Genomic DNA, 9,953 nt, shown 5'->3' on the forward strand with positions numbered 1-9,953 from the left:
CTATTTAACCATCACCTTTCTGATCCAGGGTAATGCAGTCAGGCCCATTGACTCCAGCTTCCCCATCTGGCCATAGGTAAAGCCCCAGGTGTAAGCAAGACTATGGTCTCTGAAGAAACAATAGCCAAAGTAGAATTCTTAGATATCAAAAGTTATATCCAGCACAAAGTCAGAAGGCAAAACAAAGTTCTGTTCAGTGTTCCCCTTCCATGTGGCTGAAACTCTGTTTGCCCAGGAAGAATAGGGATGAGGAACAAACCACAGGAGCCCAGCAACGTTCTCTTTACTTGTCTGTGTGTTTATCCAGAGAAGAAGGGATTAGTAACCTAGTTAACAAGGTAGTTTGGTTTTTAAACTATGGAGTCTGCTGAGTGCACACATGTGTGTGTACATGCATGTGTATGTTGCATTGTATAGGAGCATGTGTGGGTATGTGTATTCACGCATGTGTGTATGTATATATACCCAAACAGGCTTTGTGCACACATATGTATACAATGTGGTATATGCGACCATGCATATGTGTGTCTGTAAGCATATGTATGTACATGCACATGCAGGTCTGTGTCTGTGTGTATGCTATACTGCATATATGTGCTTATATATTCATGTGTGGGCATATACATGTTCAACTGTGCATATTTATCCATGTGTGCATATGTGGACTTTGTATGTATATGTATGTTATACACTCTTGGCACCTGCATGGTATATTTACATGCTGGCATGTGTGCATGTGTTAGTGTGTTTATTCATATGTGTGTCTACATGTTTTATATGTGTGTGTATGTGCCTTTGTGTGTAAGCACCTGCATCAGTGAATTGCTGTGTGTATATGTTTGCCTTGCTCACATGTGCATGTGATACATATGATTGTGCGCCCATACTTAACTGTGTAAGCATGTATATTTACATGTATATATGCTCATTTTTATGTGTACGCCTGTCCACGGACATTTATGCGTGTGCATGCACAATTATGTGTGTTCAAATGTGCTTGTATGTACAAATATGCATTTATATTTGGGGTGCATATTTGTACATTTGCCTGTGTATTTTTTGCATGAGCACATGCATACATGTGTGTGTATTCTTTGACAAATATTAAGTGAAACCATCCCTGCCGCATGTGCTGGGGCTGCATCAGTGAAGAAAATAATGTTGCTGGCATTAGGGAAGTTAATGTCTAGCTGAAATCTGGCAACAAGCAATAAAATAATAATTACGTTCAGGGACGAACAATGTTCTAAAGAAAGAATAAAGGGGAATTGATTTGGAAATGTTAGAGAATGAAGGAATTACTACCTTAACATAGGCCATCAGAGTTGGCACAGTTTATATGGTAAATTTTGAGCAGAAACATGAGAAAAATCAGAAAGGTATCATTAAGACACCCAGAGAAATTAATAAGGCAGAAGGCATGAGTGAAAATGAGGAAGAACCTGAACTCAGAGCCCTGGTACCCACATAAAACCTGAGCACATACAGATAGCCCCAGTGCTGTGGGCAGGAGAGGGGCAGGCTCACCCTGCAGGCTTTCTGAATGGCTCTCCTGAATTCTGCTGAAATCCTCCAGGGCCAGGGAAACACTGTCTCAAAATTAAGGTGGTGAGCAATAAAAGAAGTCACCTCCTGTTGACCTACGGCCCTCACATCTATGTCCACAGGCATGCATATATGCCTGTATTCACACCCCCACACCCCACCCTGGGGTGAAGCAGTAAATGAGGTGAGAGTGAAGGAGTAGGTGAAGTTAAGAGATTGTGGAAGAAGAGATCCCAGAAAACCTTGTAATCCATACCTTCTATTTGCCTTCTATTCTGAATTAGTGCACTTTAAGATTTTGACTAGCAGAGTGACATATCCAACTTACACTCAAAAATAAACTCACCTTTGTCTCCTTGTATAATAAACAAAAGTTACAGGAGAGAAAGACAGGAGATCAAATGCACAGAAGGATCTTGGGGTAGCCCGGTGGGTGTGATGACAGTTTAGCCAGGATGATGGCCCGTTGTGTGGCCACAGTACACAAGGGAGACGTTCCCTCTCTCCCCCGTGAACTTGGTTCAGACGTGGAGACTGCTGATGACACAGAGGGCACAGGAAGGGCTTATTACTCGTGCAGTGAGGCCTGGGAGGGCAGGGAAGGCCCAGCGAGCTGCAATGAAGCCACTTGGCTTGGGGCTTTCTGCTGCTCAGGATTGGGGCTAACCTGATTCTGAACAAGTGGCTTGAATCTCTCATTCATTTCGAAAAGCAAAAGGCTTGGGCTTTCTCAAGTTTTCCCTGTGATGAGTTTGAAGAGAAAGATGGAGGCTTTTAGCTAACATACATCCGAGAGGTCACCGCGAACTCCTGTCTAACAGTGGGGACGGAAGAGAGAACCAGATTTCAGAGCTGTTTTGTTGTTGGTTGTTTGTTTTTGTTTCTTCCATGGGCAAAGTTTCAACTTGGTGTGGGATTCAGGGTTGAATGGGACAAAAGTTAAACAGAGTTCACCCTCTTAGTATATCTTAGTGAACAAAAAGTCTAGGAGACAGAAAGCATCAATATGAAAGAATTTTTTTATTTGTCTTTGGGGTTTTTTTCCTCAGTTTTAATGTAGAGTTTATTTGAATATGAAGTCATGTTCTTTATTTAAAAACAAACAAATAACAACAAAACTCCTTTCCATTGCCTCCCAACTAACATTCCTGGGGAGGAGATCCATACTCTGATGATAAAATCTGTTCTAGAAGTACTCACTGATGGAAGGGCTTTCCAACACCAGAGCACTGTGTTGACGTGGAATGATACGCCTACTGCCTCTTGTGTTACTCAAGCTGAACCCTGACTGTGAAATGAGACTCTCTTAGATGCCCGAGCTTATAAAACCAGCATTCCCTTCCTGTACTTATTACAAATATATTTAAGTGTCTGAAGCACGGTAAAGCATCTTTAACTTGTAACTTTTACTGCAAAAGTGACCTTTTATTATTTTATAGCTAATTAAGGAGGAAGCTGTTCTAGAACATAAGAGCCCTAAAATAGTGGCCCGGTGGCCATAAAATAAGAAAACATATGGTCCGGAGCACTGTGGGTTTCTTTCTGAGTCTTGTCAGAACAAAGCGGGATCCAGCTGGGTTCAGTGATCCAAGGGAATCCTTTTATAGTGGCACTGTGCAAATAGTGACAAGAAATGCAGGCTTCAAGAGTAGGGGAACAGCTGTGAGAATCCACACAGCTGGTGGAATAGACCCTTTGCTGCCTTGTCAAATGCAGCTGAAAGGATTTTATCGTTAGAAATATTCAGAGAAAACATGCAGACTACAAATTAGGAACATCTATGAGAATTTGTTGAAAACAAAGTCCTGTCGTAATGAAGTCACACATTTCTATGGCTGAAAATAAGAAAAATATTAAACTACACATTAAAAAGTCTTAACAAAAGCTAATAGCATTGGTAATGCTTTGAAAAATTTTAATTAGTTTGAAATCTAAAAAGGATAAAGTCAATAGAATCTAGACTCATTTAAACTTGAACTTGAATGTAATTACAGTTTTTTGTATAGGTTACATGTTTCAAATCAAATGAGTTTTTAGAACTATGAATCAGATATATCTATTTGAGATTACTTTGACTCTGATTTTTAAATATGAAAGTATTACTCAACTACAAACTGAAATGAGTTGTTTCTGGTCTAAAGGGAAAAAATATATGTAATTTCAAAGTCAGTAAATTAAAGTTTTTGTACTTGTATGTGTGTGTGTGTGTGAGAGAGAGAGACAGAGAGACAGAGAGAGACAGATACAGAGACAGAGATTTCCCATTTGTGCATATTCATGTATATGTGTGGGTGCCAGAGATGAATAGCATCCATCTTGGGTTTTCTCTCTCTCTCACTCTTTCTTTCTTTCTTTCTTTCTTTCTTTCTTTCTTTCTTTCTTTCTTCTGTCCTTCCTTCCTTCTTTCCTTCCTTCTTCACTCCTTTCTTTCTTTACTTCTTTTGGTCTTTCTTTTATTGGATATTTTATTTATTTACAATATAGATATCATCCCCTTTCCCCATTTTTTTCTCCCTAGAACCCCCTATTCCATCCTCCTTCCTCCTTTATTCTTTTATACCATTTTAATTACATGCATGTATTAAGGTCAGTTCTAGGTTGAAGGTCTAGCAATACAATAGATGCAAATAGTCAAGAAACAAGCAATATAATAAACACAAATAGTCAAAGAAAAAGCAAGACATTAAATCCAATTACATGAACACTCCCATGATCACTGTTTCTAAGGACTTATCAGGATGATCAAACTATCTGAGCCTACTTCCCTGTCCTAGCCCAAGGTCATTTTCATGTCTGAAGCCTATTTCCTTGTTCTAGCCTAAAATTTAGATTCTTGTCTGAAATTACTTCCTTGTTCTAGCCTAATATTTAGGTTCCTGCCTGAGATTACTTCTTTGTTGTAGCCTAAGATTTAGATTCTACCTGAAATTACTTCTTTGTTCTAGTCTAATGTCAGAGTCCTGCTTGAAGCCTACATCCTTGTCCTTGGCCAATGTCATTTTCCTGCCAAGCAGCACATTTCCTTGTTTTTGGCCCATGTCAGCTTCTTGCCAAGCAGCCCCAAAGGCTCTCTGCCTCTCCCCCCTTTTTATTTCATTAACAAGACTGAGCCTGTCAGGTCATTCTGACAAGAATGTCTTCCTTACCCATCATGAAATATGCATTATCAAAAGCAATGCACTTCTGTCTTAAGTTAGTAAGGCTTTGTGCAGACTCTTACCTGTCCTTGGCTTGCCAGCCTGTTAATTTAATAACTCTGTCTGGGAGTCCATTTTCAGACTCTTTAGCAGCAATTTAACATTACCCATATTACAGGGATTCCTTATAATTGTCAAGGACAAGAGACTGTGGAACAGGCCCATGGAACTTTAAAACAATATCTTCATAAAATAAAAAGGGAGGAGATATACCCGTGTATGCCACAAATTTATTTAAATTGTATTCTTTTTATGTTAAAGGTTTTTAAAAAATAGATGCCAAGGAACATTCTGCTGAGTGTCTGTGGCACTCTACAACTAGGCATACTTATAGATGAAAGGGAAGGATCCACTTACTGGCATAAGGCATGATCCTGATCAAGTATTAAATATGGGGAAGAGGGCATGTTCGTGTTTTTTCTGCAGGATGCTGAAGGAACATGGTGGTTGCCAGAGCAATGAGTGAGACATGCTGATGCCAGGACAAAGAATAATGCTGACCTGTGAGCTTGCTGAGTGCCCTGACAATGGTGACTGAGAAGCTGTATTCGACATAACTTCCCAACCCATTATTGCTTACCTATACCCCTGATGGAACAAGCTGCCTTCCCTCAAGTTCTAAGACCTTATGGAACAGATAATCAAAAAGAGAAGTTATAATTCCTCTTGTATTGTTATTAAATGTGACCAGTATTTGTGGCGTGCTGCTATCTGACCAGCAAAAACACGCAACACAACACGAGATTCTTCCCAACGCAGCTTTACTCAGGAACCTTTCTTACAATCTCTCTGGAAGCCCCTATCCCAGTTCCACTTTCCCTTTTATCCCCATGCCTGGTCACTCAGAGCCTGCCACATGGGCACACACCATTGGCACACTTCAAATGGCCTGATACTATGTGGCAGCGAGTCTGTGCAGTGTAAGCCGGCGGCGGAGTGTGAGGAAATCAGGCGCCGTTCATAAAATTAGGCAGGCACCATTCATAAGCTTTGGCGGGTGCCATTCATAAGCTTAGGCACCATTTTAGCAGGCTGCCGCACCCGCTCCCCACAAGTATTGAGTGATTCAGACTCAATCATGGACTGGTCTAGAAAGCACACCCTACACCTTGGGTTTTCTGTGGGTCTTGAAGATTAATCTCAGGTTCTCATCCTTGAGCAATGAGTACTTTGCTGACTAAGCCATCATCCTACCCTCAAGTAAATTATGGTTTTAAAATTATAACTAAATGTAATATAAGACTATAATATCTTTAGCAACTAAGGGGGCATTTCTAGAATCAATTCAATCTGACTTAGAGAAGAATTATCATCCATTGTAGGCAATATAATCTAAACCCACTGAAATTAATCTCTACAATACCTCTACTGGTTACTTTCTCTGCTCAGGAATCTCAACTTCCAGTTTTCTCAAGACCAGCTAATCTGGACCTTAATTCATTGTGGCAGTTGGCTCCAGTCCTATTTTGGCTTGCCATCATCTACTTGACACCACAGAGACACACCCGTGTTAGCGGGGGCAGGAGTTTGAAAGGAAAGCAGTTAGTGTTCTTTGCATGTCTAATGTTTGTCAAAAGGATCTGATATATGTAACCTATATTAAATCAATGGCGAATATTATATAGAATTCCAGCTTATAAATGGAATCATCAGCATATTTGTTTCGATGTGAGGTATGTGGCTGGAATTGAGTTATTTAGAAGCCTCAAGTGAGTTACAAGAGAATAGCTTCCATAGACAACAGAATGAAAGACAAGTTGACTAAGAAAGAAGAGTGGAAGACTTATCAGTAAATCTAAGTCTCAGATTCAAGGGACCAATTATTTTTTGGAAACAGGCAACAATCACAGGAAGTTAATAATGTGTTTTAGAAATGCTCTGGTGGTTTGAATAGGCTTGTCCCATGGGAAGTGGCACTATGTGGAGGTGTGGCCTTGTTGGAGGAAGTGTGTCACTGTGGAAGTGGGGATTTGAGGTCTCATATATATACTTAAGTCTGTCCAGTGGAATTAGAGCTTCCTCCTAACTGCCTGTGAAAGGCAGTTCCCTTCTGCTGCCTACTGATCAAGATGTAAAACTGTTTGGCTCCCCCAAAGCCATGTCTGCCTGCATGCTGCCATGCTTCCTGCCATGAGAATAATGGACTAAACTTCAAACTGTAAGTCAGCCCCAATTAAATGTTGTCCTTTATAAGAGTTGCCTTGGCCATGGTGTCTGTTCACAGCAATGGAAACTCTAACACAGAAGTAATTACAGATTGGTAGAATAAATCAGACCTCTGTAGGGTTGTGGTTATTAGGGATGTACTTGGCCTTGGTGTTCATACATCACATCTGTAGTTTTATAATATCTGTATCTACTTTAGAAACATTGGTAATTCTAAATATCTCTGCCCCTTACTGAATGTGGATAAGGTTAATTTTGTTGTTACTGGATCAGAATTTTAGAGTAAATAAATGTTGGAAATGATGGGACTATATAGTAAAAACATAAATCATAGCATTGGATGACATATTGCTTAGATATTTCTGTACTAGAAAACAATTAAGGTGGAGAGGAAGATGCTTATCACTGGCCTCTTATCTATACAAGCATATGCACATACATCTCTACCTACAGGTAACATACTCATGGACACACATGCCATACATGCAAACTGTTGATAACACCAATACTTGCTTATTTGTTTCTGTTTTGTTATATGTAAAAGGAGATGATATCTTTGAATTTTGTCTCTTAGATGTCAAGTCTGAAATATTTAATGTCTGGGACATTCATAAAAATCCTGATTTTTTTTATTATAGAGGATCATGGAACTTTTACAGTTAGAGAGACTGTACTTTACCATCATGGAAAGGAAGGCTGATTCTTGACTATTCTATTGGAACGTGACCGAATGAAAAATTAACCATTGTTGTGATATTCATGGTTATGATATTGTTATAGAAGCCAGTGTTTTCATGAATAAAATAACTTTTTCCTTTTATTTTATTCTTTATTCCTTTTTTGGGGGGGGAGCATTCTGGGGATTGGTGCCAGGGATTAACATATGATAAGTACATGATCTATCTCTGCTTTATACTCCCAGACTTGAAACTTCTTGATTGTATCATTGACTTCCAAACTTAAAAAGGTCCCATACACCATAAGCTTTGCAGAAAATCCTGTTACTTCAGGAAGGGCTTTCATCTATCATCTGTCTGTCTATCTATCTGTCTATCTATCTGTCTGTCTATCTGTCTATCTATCTATCTATCTATCTATCTATCTATCTATCTATCTATCTTAATATATATTATATAGTGGCTAGGCATAATCCAATGCAAAGTGTATCAGCAAAGAGAACTGCCTTGGTTACTTTTCTATTTCTGTGATGATATACCACAAACAGAGAAACTTATAGAAGTGTTGATTTGGGACTTGCAGTTCTAGAAGGTTAGAGCCCTTGAAGGCAGAGGTGAGGTAGAAGAAGCAGGCCTCTGCAGCAGCAGCAGCTGAGAGCTCACATCTCAAATGACAAGCAGGAAGCAGAGAGAGTTCACTGGAAACTATACATGAAACTTCAAACTATTTCCCTAGTGATATACTTCCTCCAAAATGCCTATACCTCCCAAACAGCCACCAACTGGGCAGCAAGTATTCAAAAGTCTGAGACTTATGAGGGATATCTACCATGGGAGCACATGCTTACCTGTTCATAGTTCAGCTACCATTCCTGTAAAATGCCTGTGATCAAGGTGAGAAGTAATATTTTTCTTTAAACTGAGAGTATTCATTTAATTTATTGTTAAGTTGAGAAATGTAATATGTCTAGATGAATAAACCATTAGATGCCCACACAACCATTAGTTCAATGGAAGCATTTTCTCAAAGAACAAAATATTTTTCCTCTCCAAAATGAGACACTTCTCTTCTTTTTGTATGGATGTTATACTTTTCTGCTTGCAAACTCATAAAGAATAAATCTCAAGGTTTGAATGGGATGTTGCCACCAAATATTTCCAGAGATAGACCTAGGCAAAATGCTGTAATAAAATGCAGTTGCCAGGATATGTCCCATTTGTACGAGGAACCAGAGAGGGCAAAACACAGGGAGGGAAACCATCTTGTATGTGAGGCATTAGAGGTGAGAAGCATTTCACTTTTCTATTTGGAGTGGAATCCAGGCCACACAATTAAATTATACATGTAGGGCTCAGATTTATTCTTTAAAATTGGGTCTCTTATAATACTTCCTGTGCTTGTGTAATATGACAGACTATCCCGCCCACCTCTGTTTTTTCATCCTGATGCAATATTTTCCAAGTTTTCTAAACCTGAGAATTTCTTAGGGTGAAGGATTGTTTGCTAGGAACATCAGTTCTTGAATCCCAGAGTTTGATTCTGCATTTTTACAAACTCACTTTGGAGGTGACAACGGCTGGTGCACACTGTGCGTTGACCAACCCATTTGGTCTCTGCTTTGCCTTCTTAGACTCTCTTGCAGCTAAAGATAATTAGATGCATTTGCTGGAAAAATTGGAAGTCAAAGCAAAATACAAAGTACCCTTTTGCTTGGCCTTGGCTATTTCTGGCCTTCAGTATGGTTGAGAACATTGATTTTTTTTTTTCAACCAATATTTGATGTTCTATTACCTTGTTTCTTATATTGAACACAGACAGCTTGAGATACAGACATGCTCTCTTTAACTTCCCACTGATGACCTGTCACTCTAAAACTGTAGTCCAGGAGGAAAGTGTATTTTAAAATAACTTCCAGGACTAATTGTGATGCATCCCATCAGCAGAGAGCTTGCCTGGCATGCCTAAGGCCCAGGGTTTAATCTCTAAGACCATAAAAAAGAAAAGTAACTTCCAACTACTTGGTTAGAATCTAGGTCTCTGTAACATATCAGTTCTTCTTAAAAATACTTTATCTCTCCAGGCTGATATGGTCTAGCTTTTTAAAAATCTTTTTCACAGAGATAAATTCTGGTAAATGTTGATGTTACTCTGTAAACAGTTTGAATTGACCAAATGAACCTCTTGAGAGGCATTCGTACATTCCGTTCTACTGTTCACTCTTATTTTACTATAAATCCTTACATTCACACCAGTCATTTCCAATTGCAGATCAGGAGGAAGCTCCTCAATTTAACAATTTTGGAATGTGGAAAATTCCCAAATCCTGTATTTGGGGTTCCCAAACATTGCTGGAATCAGTGTTTAATC

The sequence above is a fragment of the Arvicanthis niloticus genome, chromosome 13, assembly GCF_011762505.2.
Source record: "Arvicanthis niloticus isolate mArvNil1 chromosome 13, mArvNil1.pat.X, whole genome shotgun sequence".
Taxonomy (NCBI): domain Eukaryota; kingdom Metazoa; phylum Chordata; class Mammalia; order Rodentia; family Muridae; genus Arvicanthis; species Arvicanthis niloticus.